Consider the following 18,008-nt stretch of genomic DNA (forward strand, 5'->3'; position numbering starts at 1 on the left):
CGGAAACGCTCCTTCGGCGACCAAATCGGCGACTGAGGGGCTCTACGCGTAGCTGGGAGTCGCCCGCATCCATCTGTGCAAATGGCAGGGGCTGAGGTGGCCCGAGCTCACCGGAACGGGGCCCACGGCGGCGACCGGAGTTCGGGCGAGCGCGGGTTCGGAGTTCTGGTGCATGGCAGGTCCAACTGGTGGTCGGGGTCATCTCCTGGGAGCAAACCGAGTGCTATGACGCGCCCAGGCACGAGCTACGGCGTCTGTAGCCACGACGGCGACATGGCCGGCGGCGGTGAGCTTTCGGGCTCGTGGGGAACGGCGCTACGGCAAGGAGGGGAGCATGCTGAGTTAGGGGAGAGGGTCAGTGACTCACGGCGATGACGAGGGGACGCTCGGCGAGGTCGGGGACGGTCCGGAGCCGGCGAATTTGACGAAGATGGCCGGCGGGTCCGAGGTAGAAGACGACGGCGATGGCGGCGATGCAGGGCTTCCGGAGGGCTGTGGATCGGTGGGGAGGAAGAGGGGGTCGAGGCGGAGCTCCTGGGTGCATCGGCGAGGCTAGGGGTGGCCGGTGGCCATGGGTACGGCGACGATGACGGCGAGCTCCGCTCGGTCACGGGAGGGGAAACAGAGGAGCAAGGGGGAGGGAGGTCCAGAGAGCGAGGGAGAAGTGAGAGGGGGTCGGGGACGTCTCCGTGGCGTCGCGAGGAAGTCGGGGAGGCTGCCACGGGGAAGCAGGAGGTGGCCGGCGTCGGCGCGCGTGCGTCCAGCACGCAGCTGCTTCGGGGCGAGGGGGAGGAAGATGACTGGCAGCTGGGCTGCACAGTAACGGGCCGCGCAAAAGCTGGGCCGGCTACAGGTAAGTGGCCCAGGTACAGGTCTTTCTCTCTCTCTCTCTTTTCTAATTATCTCAGTTTTCTATTATTCTGTAAATTTAGGGCTTTATTAAAAATACTCAGACACTTTCAAAAATCATGAAACTAATCATGGCTACTGTTTAGAATATATCCAACAGTAAACATTTTAGTTTATGATTATTTGAGCATTTGAAATATTTAATAGCATTTAAATGCCCAATGAAAATACTATATGATTTAATTCAGTGACCAAATATGTCCTGCAAAAATATAAACCATTTTTGGTAGATGCTTCCACCTCAAACCAGAAATGTTGAACATTTTTAGAGGACATTTTGAGTTCAATGAAAAAGGTTTTATTTTGACCCTAGTTGAATTGATTTAATGCTAGGGTTTGAGCATCCCCATTTCAATTTTAGGCAAAATTTAAACATGATGCAACACATGACTAGCTAGCTCAGAGCAAACCAGAAGCTAGGGATGTGACAGGATAAGATTGCTTCTTCACCACCACCATCTTCTTCACCACCAAAAGAGAACAGAGTATCGGGTATGGGCACTCCCCTTGGCTTCCGCCAAGCTTGGGAAAAATGCCCCGGCATCGTATCACCCCACTATCTTATTACTTTTACTTATTTTAGTTTGATCTTTTGCTTTAGATGAATAAGAGTTAGTTTGATCCTTTCTTCCTTGAGAGTTTGCTTAGTGATATATCCTTGTAGTCGCGTGCAAGTTATATAATAAAGTTTAGTGTGAAATTTTGCTTTCTTTACTCTCATGTTGCAAATAAAGAAAAGAAATAAGAAAGGAAAAAGAGAAAGGAAATAAATAAAAGAAAAGGAAATAAATTAATAAGATCATATACTAATCCTATGGTAGGTGATGGCACCACATAAGGAAAAGTATAAGTAGAAAATTTTATTAGAGATTGACAAACATAGCATTAGTCAATGATGCAACTCATGAAAGACTTAATAAGGGAAGAGAAGATTCACATATAAATATACTATCCTAGAAATCTTTTGTGATTGTGAGCCCTCATCAAAATATTATATGCCAAAATTGTTGACGTTGGACAAGGAAGACAACTTAATGGTTTATGTTTGTTTATATTCACATAGAAATCATATTGTCATAGATCCTTTAACATGTGGTGCTTGCCCCCTATCTTTGCTATCCAAAAATTCCGCACTAAGTAGAGATACTACTTGTGCATCCAAAAACCCTTAAACCCTAATCTTATTTTCAAGTGTCCACCATACCTACCTAGGGATTGAGCAAGATCCCTCAAGTTTTCATCGGTGCAAAAAGGCAATAAAAATTGCCTCTAAAAGTGTGAGATCATTTAGTGTAAGAGAAAATTGAGCGTTGCATGAACTTGTGATGGTGAAGAATAAAAGCGGCAGACTGCATAATAAAGGTTGCTATCACAAGGGGCAATGCAATGTGACGTTCTTTTGCATTAAGGGGTTGAGCATACAAACAAATAAGCACATGGCAACCTCTGCTTCCCTCTGTGAAGGGTCTATCTTTTTCTTTTATGTATTTACCTTTATGCAAAGAGTCAAAGTTTTCCTTCTATTCCTTTTTAGTTTTCTCCTTTGGCAAGCATCATGTGGCAAGGAAAGATCTAGGCACATATGTCCAGTTGAATATAGATAGCATGAGTTATTATTGTTGACATCACCCTTGAGGTGAATAGGTTGGGAGGTGAAACTTTAAGCCCCTATCTTTCTATGTGTCCGGTTGAAATGTTTTTCTCATGTGTACGTGGTGAGTGTTAGCAATCATAGAAGACTATATGATGGTTGAGTATGTGGACTTGCCTAAAGGCTCCGACACATGACCCTTCCTCAAAAGATGATGAGTTGTAGTTTGATGACACACAAGTGTAGGGGATCTATCGTAGTCCTTTTGATAAGTAAGAGTGTCGAACCCAATGAGGAGCAGAAGGAAATGATAAGCGGTTTTCAGTAAGGTTCTCTCTGCAAGCACTGAAATTGTAGGTAATAGATAGTTTTATGATAAAATAAATAGTAACGAGTAACAAGTAAATAAAGTAAACAAAGTGCAGCAAGGTGGCCCAATACTTTATGTAGCAAAGGATAAGCCTAGACAATTTCTAATAATGAGGAAGGAGCTCCCGAGGACACATTGGGAATTATCGTCAAGCTAGTTTTCATCACGTTCATATGATTTGCGTTCGGTACTTTGATAATTTGATATGTGGGTGGACCGGTACTTGGGTACTGCCCTAACTTGGATAAGCATCCCACTTATGATTAACCCCTACTGCAAGCATTCACAACTACAAAATAAGTATTAAGGTAAACCTAACCACAGCATTAAACATATGGATCCATATCAGCCCCTAACGAAGCAACGCATAAACTAGGATTTAAGCTTCTGTCACTCTAGCAACCCATCATCTACTTATTACTTCCCCATGCCTTCCTCTAGGCCCAAATAATGGTGAAGTGTCATGTAGTCGACGTTCACATAACACCACTAGAGGAAAAGACAACATACATCTCATCAAAATATCGAACGAATACCAAATTCACATGACTACTAATAGCAAGACTTCACCCATGTCCTCAGGAACAAACGTAACTACTCACAAACCATATTCATGTTCATAATTAGAGGAGTAATAATATGCATAAAGGATCTGAACATATGATCTTCCACCAAGTAAACCAATTAGCATCAACTACAAGGAGTAAAATCAACACTACTAGCAACCCACAGGTACCAATTTGTGGTTTTGATACAAGATTGGATACAAGAGATGAACTAGGGTTTTGAGAGGAGATGGTGCTGGTGAAGATGTTGATGGAGATTGACCCCCTCCCGACGAGAGGATCGTTGGTGATGATGTTGGTGATGATTTCCCCCTCCCGGAGGGAAGTGTCCCCGGCAGAACAGCTCCGCCGGAGCCCTAGATTGATTCCGCCAAGGTTCCGCCTCGTGGCGGCGGAGTTTCGTCCCATAAGCTTGCCCACGATTTTTTCCAGGGTAAAAGTGATGATATAGCAGAAGATGGACGCCGGAGGCCCACCAGGGGGGCCAGGAGATAGGGGGCGCCCTATAGGGGGGGCTGTCTCCTGGACATGGTGTGGGCCCCCTGGCATATTTCTTTCGCTCAGAAATTCTTATTAATTCCAAAAAGTTGTTTCGTGGAGTTTCAGGACTTTTGGAGCTGTGTAGAATAGGTTTCCAACATTTGCTCCTTTTCCAACCAGAATTCCAGCTGCCAGCATTCCCCCTCTTCATGGTAAACCTTGTAAAATAAGAGAGAATAGCCATAAGTATTGAGATATAATGTGTAATAACAGCCCATAATGCAATAAATATTGATATAAAAGCATGATGCAAAATGGACGTATCAACTCCCCCAAGCTTAGACCTCGCTTGTCCTCAAGCGGAAGTCAAAATCGAAAAATATGTCTACATGTTTAGAGATAGAGGTGTCGATAAAAATAAAATACGGACATGAGGGCATCATGATCATTCTAATAACAACAACATATATAGATTTTGTCATATGATTTCCTATGCTCAAGTAACAAGCAATTCACAATGTCAAGTATGGTTCAAAACTTCATTGGGAACTAACAAACTATAATCTCAGTAATAGAAGCAATTGCAATTTATCGTAACATCAGAAAGAGTCAATAATAGAGCTTTTCAGCAAGCTCACATACTCAACTATCTCGTAGTCTCCTACAATTGCTAACACTCACGCAATACTTGTGGTTATAGAGTTTCAGCCGGACACTGAGAAAGATAGGGGCTTATTGTGTTGCCTCCCAATGTATTCACCTTTAGGTGATGTCAACAATAATGGCCCATGCTAACTTACATCCAATTGGATATATATATATATATATATATATATATATATATTATATATATCATGATCTTTCAAACACGAGGAGCTTGCCAAAGGACAAAATGAAAAAGGGAAAGGTGAGGATCACCTTGACTCAAGCATAAAGTAAAAACATAAAGTAAAAGATAGGCCCTTCGCAGAGGGAAGCAGAGGTTGTCATGCGCGTTTAGGGTTTATGCATAAAATCTTAATGCAAAAGAACGTCACTTTATATTGCCCCTTGTATGTGGACTTTTATTATGCAGTCCGTCGCTTTTATTACTTCCACAACAAGTTCGTACAAAGCTTATTTTCTCTGCACTAATAAGTCATACATATTTAGAGAGCAATTTTTATTGCTTGCACCGATGACAACTTACTTGAAGGATCTTACTCAATCCATAGGTAGGTATGGTGGACTCTCATGGCAAAACTGGGTTCAAGGGTATTTGGAAGCACAAGTAGTATCTCTACATGGTGCAAGGAATTTGGCTAGCATGAGGGGGAAAGGCAAGCTCAACATGTTTGGAAGGTCAATGACAATATAATTTAACTGAGATGTCAGAAAACATAAACCATTACGTTGTCTTCCTTGTCCAACCTCAACTCTTTTAGCATGTCATACTTAATGAGTGCTTCACAATCATAAAAGATGTCCAAGATAATATATTTATATGTGAACCCCTCTTTCCTTATCACTTCCTATTAATTGCAACGATGACCAAGGCTACATTCATCAACTCTCAACAATTTTATGCCTCATACTTTCTATGTGTGAAGTTATCACTATCCATAAAATCAATATGAACTCCATTATTCTTTCTACTTTCTCAAGACCATAGCAACATAGCAAAGCCCTTGACTCAACACTAATCTTTATTATAGATAACTCACAGACTCGATTACAAAAAGATATCACAAAGCAAAACTCAAAACTACTTGATATCAAAACTTGAATCTACTAGATCAAGATACTACTAAAAGGGTCGAACTAAATAAAGCAGTAAAGATAGGAGTGTGATGGTGATACGATACCGGGGCACCTCCCCCAAGCTTGGCAGTAGCCAAGGGGAGTGCCCATACCCATGTGATTATTTCTCCTTCTTCACGGTTGGTGTTATGATCTTCTTGGCGATGATGCCCTTCAGGATACGGTTCTCCTCCTCGAGCTTGTTGACTTGTTGTTTGAGGTCCATAATTTCTTTTTGGAGCTTGCCGTAATGGCCAAAGCTCCTTTTACCCAAGGATGCTGCATAACTTCTGGAGAACAAGTGAAACTCTTTTTCATATTTTCATAAGAAAGAAATCTAGAGTTGGAAGGGATGACCGAAGCTGGAATAGCCATGCTAGGTAGTTCCCCCATCATGAATTCTGCTCGGAGACGAGAGGTGACTTCTTGATCCTCATCCATGGCATCTATCCTTTTCAAATCAGCCTCCATCTCATGCTCCGTTGATGGTCCAAAGTGATAGGCATCGCTATTTGCTCCTAGACCTGGTGTTGGGTGAGACACCCGACTCTCCCTGACTGATTCCTGAGAAGACATCTTGCTTTATTCTGCAACAGCAACAGCTCGAAACGGAAACAAAGGATATTTGCGTGATACGGTGGTCAAAACCTTTGGGAGTATATATAATGAATTTTTACCGACCAAAATACGTAACATGCAAGAAAATGGAGTCCGGGAGGCACACGAGGTGCCCACGAGACAGGGGGGCGCTCCCTACAGGGGGGGTGTGCCCTCCACTCCCGTGGGGGCCTCATGTCCCTTTCGGACTACTTCTTTCTTCCTAAAATTCTTAAATAATCCAAAATTGATAAAAATTGCCATTAGAGTTGTTTTGGAGTCGGTTTACTTACCGTACCACATACCTATACCTTTTCAGAGTCTGGAACATTCTGGAAAGTGTCCCTTATGTATTCCTCAGGGGTTACAGTTTCAATAATATTAGTTTCAACATTAATAGGATTACCTGAGATATAATGTTTAATTCTTTGACCGTTTACCACCCTTGGACTTGTGCCTTCGAAATTGTTGATTTTTATAGCACCAGAACAATAGACCTCCTCGATAACGTTGGGACCTTCCCATTTTGAGAGAAGTTTTCCTACAAAAAATCTTAAACGAGTGTTGAATAATAACACATAATCTCCTACGTTAAACTCACGCTTTTGTATCCTCTTATCATGTCAGCATTTGACTTTTTCTTTGAAAATCTTGGCATTCTCATAGGCTTGGGTTCTCCATTCATCAAGTGAGCTAATATCAAACAACCTCTTCTCACTGGCAAGTTTGAAGTCATAATTGAGCTCTTTGATAGCCCAATATGCCTTATGTTCAAGTTCAAGAGGTAAATGACACGCTTTTCCATAAACCATCTTATATGGAGACATACCCATAGGATTTTTGTATGAAGTTCTATAGGCCCATAATGCATCATCAAGTTTTTTGGACCAATTCTTTCTAGATCTATTCACAGTCTTTTGCAAAATTAATTTCAGCTCTCTATTGCTCAACTCTACTTGACCACTAGACTGCAGATGATAAGGAGATGTGATTCTATGATTGACATCATACTTAGCAAGCATCTTACGGAAAGCACCATGAATAAAATGTGAACCACCATCAGTCATAAGATATCTAGGGACTCCAAACCTCGCAAAAATAACTTCTTTAAGCAATTTAATAGAAGTGTTATGATCAGCACTACTAGTTGGAATAGCTTCTACCCACTTAGTAACGTAATCAACAGCAACTAAAATGTGTGTATAACCATTAGAGGCAGGAAAAGGTCCCATATAATCAAAGCCCCAAACATCAAACGGTTCAATAACAAGAGAATAATTCATAGGCATTTCTTGACGTCTACTAATGTTACCTATTCTTTGACATTCATCACAAGACAAGACAAACTTACGAGCATCTTTGAAGAGAGTAGGCCAATAAAAACCAGATTGTAGTACCTTGTGTGCAGTTCTATCTCCAGCGTGGTGTCCTCCATAAGATTCAGAGTGACACTTGCATAGAATCTGTTCCTGTTCATGCTGACGCACACAACGTCTAATAACACCATCTACTCCTTCTTTATAAAGGTGTGGATCATCCCAGAAGTAATGTCTTAAATCATAAAAGAACTTTTTCTTTTGCTGGTATGTGAAACTAGGCGATATATATTTAGCAACAATGTAATTAGCATAATCAGCATACCAAGGAGCAGTACAAGAAGCATTGTCGACCGCTAATTGTTCATCAGGAACGCTATCATTAATAGGCAGTGGGTCATCAAGAACATTCTCTAACCTAGACAAGTTGTCTGCAACGGGGTTCTCAGCTCCCTTTCTATCAATAATATGCAAGTCAAATTCTTGGAGCAAGAGAACCCATCTAATGATCCTAGGCTTAGCATCTTTCTTTTCCATAAGATACTTAATAGCAGCATGATCAGTGTGAATAGTAACTTTGAAATCAACAATATAAGGTCTAAACTTATCACATGCAAACACAACTACTAAGAACTCTTTTTCAGTAGTAGCATAATTTCTCTGGGCAGTATCAAGAGTCTTACTAGCATACTGTATAACATTCAATTTCTTATCGACTCTTTGCCCTAAAGCAGCACCTACAGCATAATCACTAGCATCGCACATAATTTCAATAGGTAAATTCCAATTAGGTGGCTGAACAATAGGTGCAGTGATCAAAGCTTTCTTAAGTACTTCAAACGATTCTACACAATCATCATCAAAGACAAAAGGAATATCTTTTTGCAATAAATTAGTCAGAGGCCTGGAGATTTTAGAAAATTCCTTAATGAACCTCCTATAAAAACCGGCATGACCAAGGAAACTTCTTATACCTTTTATGTCCTTGGGACATGGCATCTTTTCAATAGCATCAACTTTGGCTTTATCAACTTCAATACCTCTCTCGAAGATCTTGTGCCCCAAGACAATGCCTTCATTAACCATAAAGTGACACTTTTCCCAATTCAGGATGAGACTAGTGTCTTCGCATCTCTGCAAAACTCGATCAAGGTTGCTCAAACAATCAACAAAAGAGGATCCATAAACGGAAAAGTCATCCATGAATACCTCACAAATCTTTTCACAAAAATCAGAGAATATAGCCATCATGCATCTTTGAAAGGTAGCAGGTGCATTACATAAACCAAAAGGCATATGTCTATAAGCAAAAGTACCAAAAGGGCAAGTAAAAGTAGTTTTAGATTGATCCTTCGCTGACACAGGTATCTGAGAGAAACCAGAATAACCATCTAGAAAGAAAAAATGTGTGTGTTTGGATAGCCTTTCTAGCATTTGATCAATAAAAGGTAAAGGGTAATGATCTTTCTTAGTAGCTTTATTTAACTTACGGAAATCAATTACCATCCTATAACCTGTAAAAATTCTTTGCGGGATCAATTCATCTTTATCATTAGGAACAACAGTAATACCTCCCTTTTTAGGAACACAATGAACATGACTTACCCATTCACTATCAGCAACAGGATAAATAATACCTGCCTCAAGGAGCTTTAGTATCTCCTTTCTTGCCACTTCTTTCATCTTGGGATTTAATCGTCTTTGAGGATCTCTAACTGGTTTGGCATCTTTCTCCACTGAAGTTTTGTGTTGACATAATGTGGGACTAATGCCCTTAAGATCATCCAGAGTATATCCAATAGCAGCTCGGTGCTTCTTCAGACTTTTCAATAATCTTTCTTCTTCTTTCTCTAAAAGGTTAGCACTAATAATAACAGGATATATTTCTTTTTCATCAAGATAATCATACTTAAGATTATTAGGTAATGGTTTGAGTTCAAACATGGGATCACCCTTGGGTGGAGGGGGATCCCCAAGAATTTCAACGGGAAGGTTATGTTTCAACATAGGTTCCTGTTTAAGGAACACTTCATCTATTTCTTCCCTTTCCTTCATAAACATATCATTTTCATTGTCTAGAAAATATTGTTCTAACGGATCAGTTGGAGGAACAGCAATGGAAGCAAGACCAATAATTTCATCCTTACTAGGTGGTTCCCTTTCACGAGGTTGTCTACTAAACTTAGCGAAATTAAACTCATGAGACGTACCATCTATGCCAACAGTGACAATATTTTTTTCACAATTAATCTTAGCACTAGCAGTATTCAAGAAGGGTCTACCAAAAATAATGGGACAAAAATCATCTTGTGGGGAACCAAGAACAAGAAAATCAGCAGGGTATTTAACCTTCCCACACAAAACTTCAACATCTCTAACAATCCCAATAGGTTTAATGGTATCCCTATTAGCAAGCTTAATAGTAACATCAATGTCTTCTAATTCAACGGGTGCAATGTCGTGCATAATTTCTTTATATAGATCATAAGGTATCGCACTAGCACTAGCACCCATATCACATAAGCCATGATAACAATGATCTCCTATTTTAACAGAAATAACAGGCATGCCTACGACAGGTCTACGTGTCTTAGTATCAGGTCTATCAATATTAGCGGTCTCACCCAAAAAAGAAATAACATGCCCATCTAAATCCTCATCCAAGAGATCTTTAACCATAGCAATACTAGGTTCAACATTAATTTGCTCAGGAGGTGTATAAGTCCTAGTATTACTCTTACGAACAACAGTCGAAGCTCTAGCATGATCCTTTATCCTAACAGGGAAGGGAGGTTTTTCAACATAAGTAGTAGGAACAATAGGATCACTATAGGTAATAGTCTTTTCTTCGACTGTAATAGGTGCAACTACTTTCACTTCAATAGGAGGATTATATTTAAACCACTTCTCTTTAGGGAGATCAACGTGAGTAGCAAAAGATTCACAGAAAGTAGCTACTATCTCAGAGTCAAGTCCATACTTAGAGCTAAATCCACGGAAAGCATCGGTATCCATCAAAGATTTAACACAATCGAACTTAGGTGTCATACCTGACTCCTTACCATCGTCGGAACCCCAATCTTCAGAGTTGCGTATAATTCTTTACAATAAGTCCCATTTGAAATATATAGCCTTCAGCATATAAGAACCAGCACATGAAGTATCGAGCAAGTTGCGATTATCAAGAGAAAGCCGGGCATAAAAGTTCTGAATAATCATTTCCCGAGAGAGCTCATGATTGGGGCATGAATATAACATTGACTTAAGCCTCCCCCAAGCTTGAGCGATGCTTTCTCCTTCACGAGGCCAGAAATTATATATGTAATTATGATCACGATGAACAAGATGCATAGGATAGAACTTCTGGTGAAATTCCAACTTCAATCGGTTATAATTCCAAGATCTCGTATCATCACATAGCCTATACCATGTAAATGCATCTCCCTTCAAAGATAAAGGGAAGACCTTCCTTTTGACAACATCATCAAGAATACCTGCAATCTTAAATAACCCACAAACTTCATCCACAAAGATAAGGTGTAAATCGGGATGCAATGTTCCATCTCCTGCAAATGGATTAGCTAGCAGTTTCTCTATCATACCCGAAGGAATCTCAAAGTAAATATTTTCATAAAGTTCAATAGGTTGAGGAGCAACTCTTTGCTCTTCTGGTTGGGGTGAAGATACCCCAAACAAGCCCCTCAAAGGATTAGTTTCCATAGTGACAAGTAACAGAAAATTTCAGCACACTATATAAATGTTTCCTTACCAAGTTCCACTCACCAAAAGCGCTACACTTCCCCGGCAACGGCGCCAGAAAAGAGTCTTGATGACCCACAAGTGTAGGGGATCTATCCTAGTACTTTCGATAAGTAAGAGTGTCGAACCCAACGAGGAGCAGAAGGAAATGATAAGCGGTTTCCAGTAAGGTTTTCTCTGCAAGCACTGAAATTGTAGGTAATAGATAGTTTTGTGATAAAATAAATAGTAACGAGTAACAAGTAAATAAAGTAAACAAAGTGCAGCAAGGTGGCCCAATCCTTTATGTAGCAAAGGATAAGCCTGGACAATTTCTAATAATGAGGAAGGAGCTCCCAATGACACATTGGGAATTATCGTCAAGCTAGTTTTCATCACGTTCATATGATTCGCGTTCGGTACTTTGATAATTTGATATGTGGGTGGACCGGTACTTGGGTACTGCCCTAACTTGGACAAGCATCCCACTTATGATTAACCCCTATTGCAAGCATCCGCAACTACAAAAGAAGTATTAAGGTAAACCTAACCACAACATTAAACATATGGATCCATATCAGCCCCTAACGAAGCAACGCATAAACTAGGGTTTAAGCTTCTGTCACTCTAGCAACCCATCATCTACTTATTACTTCCCCATGCCTTCCTCTAGGCCCAAATAATGGTGAAGTGTCATGTAGTCGACGTTCACATAACACCACTAGAGGAAAAGACAACATACATCTCATCAAAATATCGAACGAATACCAAATTCACATGACTACTAATAGCAAGACTTCACCCATGTCCTCAGGAACAAACGTAACTACTCACAAACCATATTCATGTTCATAATCAGAGGAGTAATAATATGCATAAAGGATCTGAACATATGATCTTCCACCAAGTAAACCAATTAGCATCAACTACAATGAGTAATCAACACTACTAGCAACCCACAGGTACCAATTTGTGGTTTTGATACAAGATTGGATACAAGAGATGAACTAGGGTTTTGAGAGGAGATGGTGCTGGTGAAGATGTTGATGGAGATTGACCCCCTCCCGATGAGAGGATCGTTGGTGATGATTTCCCCCTCCCGGAGGGAAGTGTCCCCGGCAGAACAGCTCCGCCGGAGCCCTGGATTGATTCCGCCAAGGTTCCGCCTCGTGGCGGCGGAGTTTCGTCCCGTAAGCTTGCCCACAATTTTTTCCAGGGTAAAAGTGATGATATAGCAGAAGATGGACGCCGGAGGCCCACCAGGGGGCCCAGGAGATAGGGGGCGCGCCCTATAGGGGGGGTGCGCCCCTGCCTCCTGGACAGGGTGTGGGCCCCCTGGCATATTTCTTTCGCTCAGAAATTCTTATTAATTCCAAAAAGTTGTTTCGTGGAGTTTCAGGACTTTTGGAGCTGTGCAGAATAGGTTTCCAACGTTTGCTCCTTTTCCAGCCAGAATTCCAGCTGCCTGCATTCCCCCTCTTCATGGTAAACCTTGTAAAATAAGAGAGAATAGCCATAAGTATTGAGATATAATGTGTACTAACAGCCCATAATGCAATAAGTATTGATATAAAATCATGATGCAAAATGGACGTATCATAGTTGCAAAGTTGACTGAGAACATAGTTTGTTGGTTTTTAATAGAGTTTTTCCTTTATACTTTGATTGTGTGATGAACTATTACTTATTCGTGAGAAGTATATGATAAAAGTCCTAAGCTCAATTTTGTTGCTGTTATTATAATCAACATGATGCTTCTATGTCCATATTTTGTTTTATCGACGCCTCTCTCTTAAAGCATGTGGACATGTTTTTCGATTTTGGTTTTCGCTTGAGGACAAGCGAGGTCTAAGCTTGGGGGAGTTGATACGTCCATTTTGCATCATGTATTCTTACTGTTATTTATGATGTTTTTATCCATAATAATGCTTTTTGGAATAATTCTAATGCCTTTTCCCAAGAGGGAGAATTCCGGCGGCTGGAAATCTGGACCTAGAAAAGCTACGTCAGGCCACCTATTCTACACAACTCCAAACAAGTTGAAACTTCACGGAGATTTTTTATGGAATATTTAAGAATTATTGGAGCAAATAACTACCAGGGGGAGCCCACCAGGTGCGCACAACCCACCTGGGCGCGCCAGGGAGCCCAGGCGCGCCCTGGTGGGTTGTGCTCACCCAGGCCCACCTCCGGTGCCCATCTTCTGGTATATAGGTCATTTTGACCTAGAAAAAAAATAATGAGATGACTTTCGGAATGGAGCGCTGCCTTCTCGAGGCGGAACTTGGGCAGGAGCACTTTTACCCTCTGGCAGAGCGATTCCGCAGGGGGAACTTCCCTCCTGGAGGGGGAAATCATTGTCCTCATTATCACCAACAACTCTCCCATCTTGGGGAGGGAAATCTCCATCAACATCTTCAAGAGCACCATCTCATCTCAAACACTAATTCATCTCTTGTGTTCAATCTTGTTACCGGGACTATAGATTGGTGCTTGTGGGTGACTAGTAGTGTTGATTACATCTTGTAGTTGATTACTATATGGTTTATTTGGTGGAAGATTATATGTTCAGATCCAATATGCTATTTAATACTCCTCTGATCATGAGCATGTTTATCATTTGTGAGTAGTCACTTTTGTTCTTGAGGTCACGGGAGAAATCATGTTGCAAGTAATCATGTGAACTTGATATGTGTTCGATATTTTGATAGTATGTATGTTGTGATTCCCTTAGCGGTGTCATGTGAACGTCGACTACATGACACTTCACCATATTTGGGCATAAGGGAATGCATTGTGGAGTAGCAATTAGATGATGGGTTGAGAGAGTGACAGAAGCTTAAACCCCAGTTTATGCGCTATTCTGTAAGGGACCGATTGGATCCAAAAGTTTAATGCTATGGTTAGAATTTATTCTTAATACTTTTCTCGTAGTTGCGGATGCTTGCAGGAGGGTTAATCATAAGTAGGAGGTTTGTTCAAGTAAGAACAACACCTAAGCACCGGTCCACCCACATATGAAATTATCCAAGTAGCGAACACAAATAAAACAAACATGATGAAAGTGACTAGATGAAATTCCCATGTTCCCGCAAGAACGATTTGCTTATCATAAGAGACCATTTTGGCATGTCCTTTGCCTCAAAAGGATTGGGCTACCTTGCTGCACTTTTGTTACTACTATCGTTACTTGTTCATTACAAATTATCTTGCTATCAAACTACTCTGCTACTTACAATTTCAGCACTTGCAGACATTACCTTGTTGAAAACACTTGTCATTTCCTTCTGCTCCTCGTTGGGTTCGACACTCTTACTTATCCAAAAGAGCAACAATTGATCCCCTCTACTTGTCGGTCATCAGACGCCCCGGCGCTAGGTACTGTGACCAAAAGAACTTCTCCATCGTGTTTCCCTCTTGGGCCCGGAAATATTGTGCGGCGTCGGCATCGCTCTTCTGAAGATCCACAATTGCGTCTGGAGAACTCCATAGTCAAGTGAGCAAGGCATATTTCTAAATGCCGAATTTACTCTACAAAAGAAAGGGCGTACCAACCGCTATCTGTTCGGCCTACTTGGTCTCCTTGCAGGCCGCCCGGGACTCGGTCCGTGCCTCCTTGGCCTCCTGGAGAGCCTTGGTGAGATCGGCCGCTTGGGCCTTATTCTTCTCCTCCAAGGCCTCGCACTTGCCGGCGGCGTCCTTGAGCTCTTGCTCCACTTCGGTAACTTGCTCCTCATACTGGCGGCGGGCGGCCTGCTCGGCTTTTAAATTCGTAGTCGCTTTATTAGCAGCTGCTTTGCTCACCCGTGCCCGCTCCTTGGCTTGGGCAAGGGCTGTGCAGGGTCTCGACCTCGGCCGCACTACCTGCAATAATGATCAAAGCAACGCATGAGCTTAACCTCCGCATTAGCATATCACTTCAGGTGTGCGTATAATTTTTTTTCAAACATACCTTGCGCCTCATCGAACCGCTTGTTAATGCGGACGATATCCTCATTGGCTAGCTTCAGCTTCCATTGAAGTTCAGACACTTCAATGGCCTGGGCGGTCGCCGCTAACAGAGAGGCATGTTTAACAATAAGCCGGTACGTTACCTCCTGCGATTGTTATTTGATCCTCTGTTCGGCCGTTTCTCAAAACCGAACAGAGTCTCATGGGCTACTATCTATACACATGCATATTTTTTGTATCAAAAGCGGCTAAGAATATTACATCACATACCTCGAAGCCTGTTAGCAGGCTGGTGAAGGCTTCGTTCAGCCCGCTCTTGGCGGACTGAACCTTCTCAACCACCACACCCATCAGGGAGCGGTGCTCCTCCATGATGGAAGCACGTCGCAGTGCCTCCACCAGAGTGTTCGGCGCCTCCGGATTAGTGGAGGTCGCCGCCGGAGTTGGTACACCCCCTCCTTCAAAGGGGGCTGCTTCCTCGATTCCGAAGCCATATGGGCCTCCGGAATAGTGTCCGGCTGGGGGGCGGACTGGTAAAACCCCTGCCATCGGTTTCCATGGGGGTTGCACCCCCAGGTTCTCGGCAGCCGAGACCTCCCCCCAAGTGTCGTGTTCGCAGCTTCCCTCACCTCTTCGTGGCCCGGAGAGGCCCTTCAGGACAACACCTCGGTGTCATCCGTGTTGGCTGGTGAAGAGGCTTGTGGAGGCGTCTCACTCTCCACCATCCCTAGTGCCGAAACTCTCCCCTCAGATAGCGATGGTTGGGAGAGGTCGCGGGCCGGACTGAAAAACACAATGTAATATGTTATATTACAATCTTAAAAAACTGGATATTTGTAAAGTACCCCTTGGCACTTATGATGTGGCCAGGGGCTTGCCCCTGGGACGCCATTTGGGGGTGTGTTCGACATCTGTATCCCAACCGTTCGAGAGGGTTATCTTCTCCCTCTTAGACGCCCCCTCCTCCGGGTCTGCGGAGGCTACCCTTTTCTTCTTTCCCCCCTTGAGGGGAGAGCCACTTTCCACCTCCTCCTCCTCTTTGTCTTCATCCCCCTCGTGGGAGGAGTGGGCTTCAGTCTCTCCGGACACTGCGTCTGAAGTGCCTTTACGACGGATGCCACCCTTGGCCTCCTTGCTCTTCTTCTTGGCCTTCTTCTCCGGCGCCTGATAGGGCGCCAGGATCAGCATCCTCGTTAGCAGAGGAGTGGCTGGGTTTTCGGGTAGCGACGTCGGACACCTGATCCGCTTCGCCTTCGCTGTCCAACCCTGAATGAGGAATGAAATCTCAGTATACCCTCTGACTTAGGAACATGACTTATGTTCGGAAGTAAAATACTTACCGTAGTAGCCGGATTCGTGCTGTCGAGACCGACGTCTTCGTTCTTCTCCGGCCACATCTTCTGGGCCTTGAAGAGCAACTTCCAGATCTCTTCGTGTGTAGTGCCGAAGAAGCGCTTCAGGGTCCGGGGGCCCTCCGGATTAAACTCCCACATACGAAGAGGCCGGCGTTGGCATGGGAGGATCCGGCGGAAGAGCATCACCTAAATCACGTCAGTGAGACTGGTGTTCTTGTTTGTCATATTCTTGATGCATTTTTGCAGCATCATCACTTAGTCGGTCGACCGCCTGTCCAGACCCTTGTTGGTCCATGATGCGAGCCGCATGGGGGGGCCAGATCTGAACTCAGGAGTGGCCGCCCATTTGGTGCCGCGGGGTTCAGTAATGTAGAACCACTCCTGCTGCCACACCTTTACGGTCTCCACGAAGGCCCCTTTGGGACAAGTGGTGTTGGGAAGCTTGCTTACCATGGCGCAACCACAATCCGCATGCTGCCCGTTGACCACCTTCAGCTTCACGTTGAAGACCTTGAGCCATAGGCCGAAGTGTGGGGGGATGCGGAGGAGCGCCTCGCACATGACGATGAACGCTGAGATGTGGAGGAAGGAATTCAGGGCTAGATCATGGAAATATAACCCGTAATAGAACATGAGACCACGGACAAAGGGATGGAGAGGAAACCCTAGCCCGCGGAGGAAGTGAGGGACAAACACAATCCTCTCACCGGGCTCTAGGGTTGGAATGACTTGCTTTTTGGAGGGAATCCTGTGTCTAACTTCCGCGGTCAGGTACCCCGCCTCCCGGAGCTCCTTGACGTCCTTCTCCGTTACGGAGGAGGCCACCCACTTGCCTTGAGCCGGATCCAGACATGGGAGGAGAGGTTGGTGGCGGTGAGAAAGATCAAAACTTGGGCGCTGGAGCTTGAGGATGGGAAGGCGAATGAAGGAAGAAGACGTGGGGTAAAGAGATGGATCTTTATCCGCTTATATAGGCAGTGGATACCAAGCGCCCCCCTCGAGCCTTAAAACTCGCCTGTTCCTAAGGGGTCGTGCGAATGGCATGGTTGGATTACCCAAGCCCGTATTGATGAGAATCCTGCAATAAGGGGACACGATCTCTGCTTTGACAAGACGTGTCAATGGAGGCTGCGCTCGAAACATGAAGCGGGAGGCCAAAAAACGGTTCGAAATAATAAAGAGGCCAGACGTAACGTTTCGCCAAAAAATTTGTCAGTAGACAAGCCTTATTTTGGTTAAGTATTGTGCCCTTGGGGTTGAAGGTTGTGACTGTTATACAGAGCCGGACACAGTTCTCTTATTCAGAAGACTGCTTTAAAGTATTCGGAGAAGGAACCCACCTTGCAATGCCGAAGA

Source organism: Triticum aestivum, chromosome 4B (assembly GCF_018294505.1).
Source record: "Triticum aestivum cultivar Chinese Spring chromosome 4B, IWGSC CS RefSeq v2.1, whole genome shotgun sequence".
NCBI classification, from domain to species: Eukaryota; Viridiplantae; Streptophyta; class Magnoliopsida; order Poales; family Poaceae; genus Triticum; species Triticum aestivum.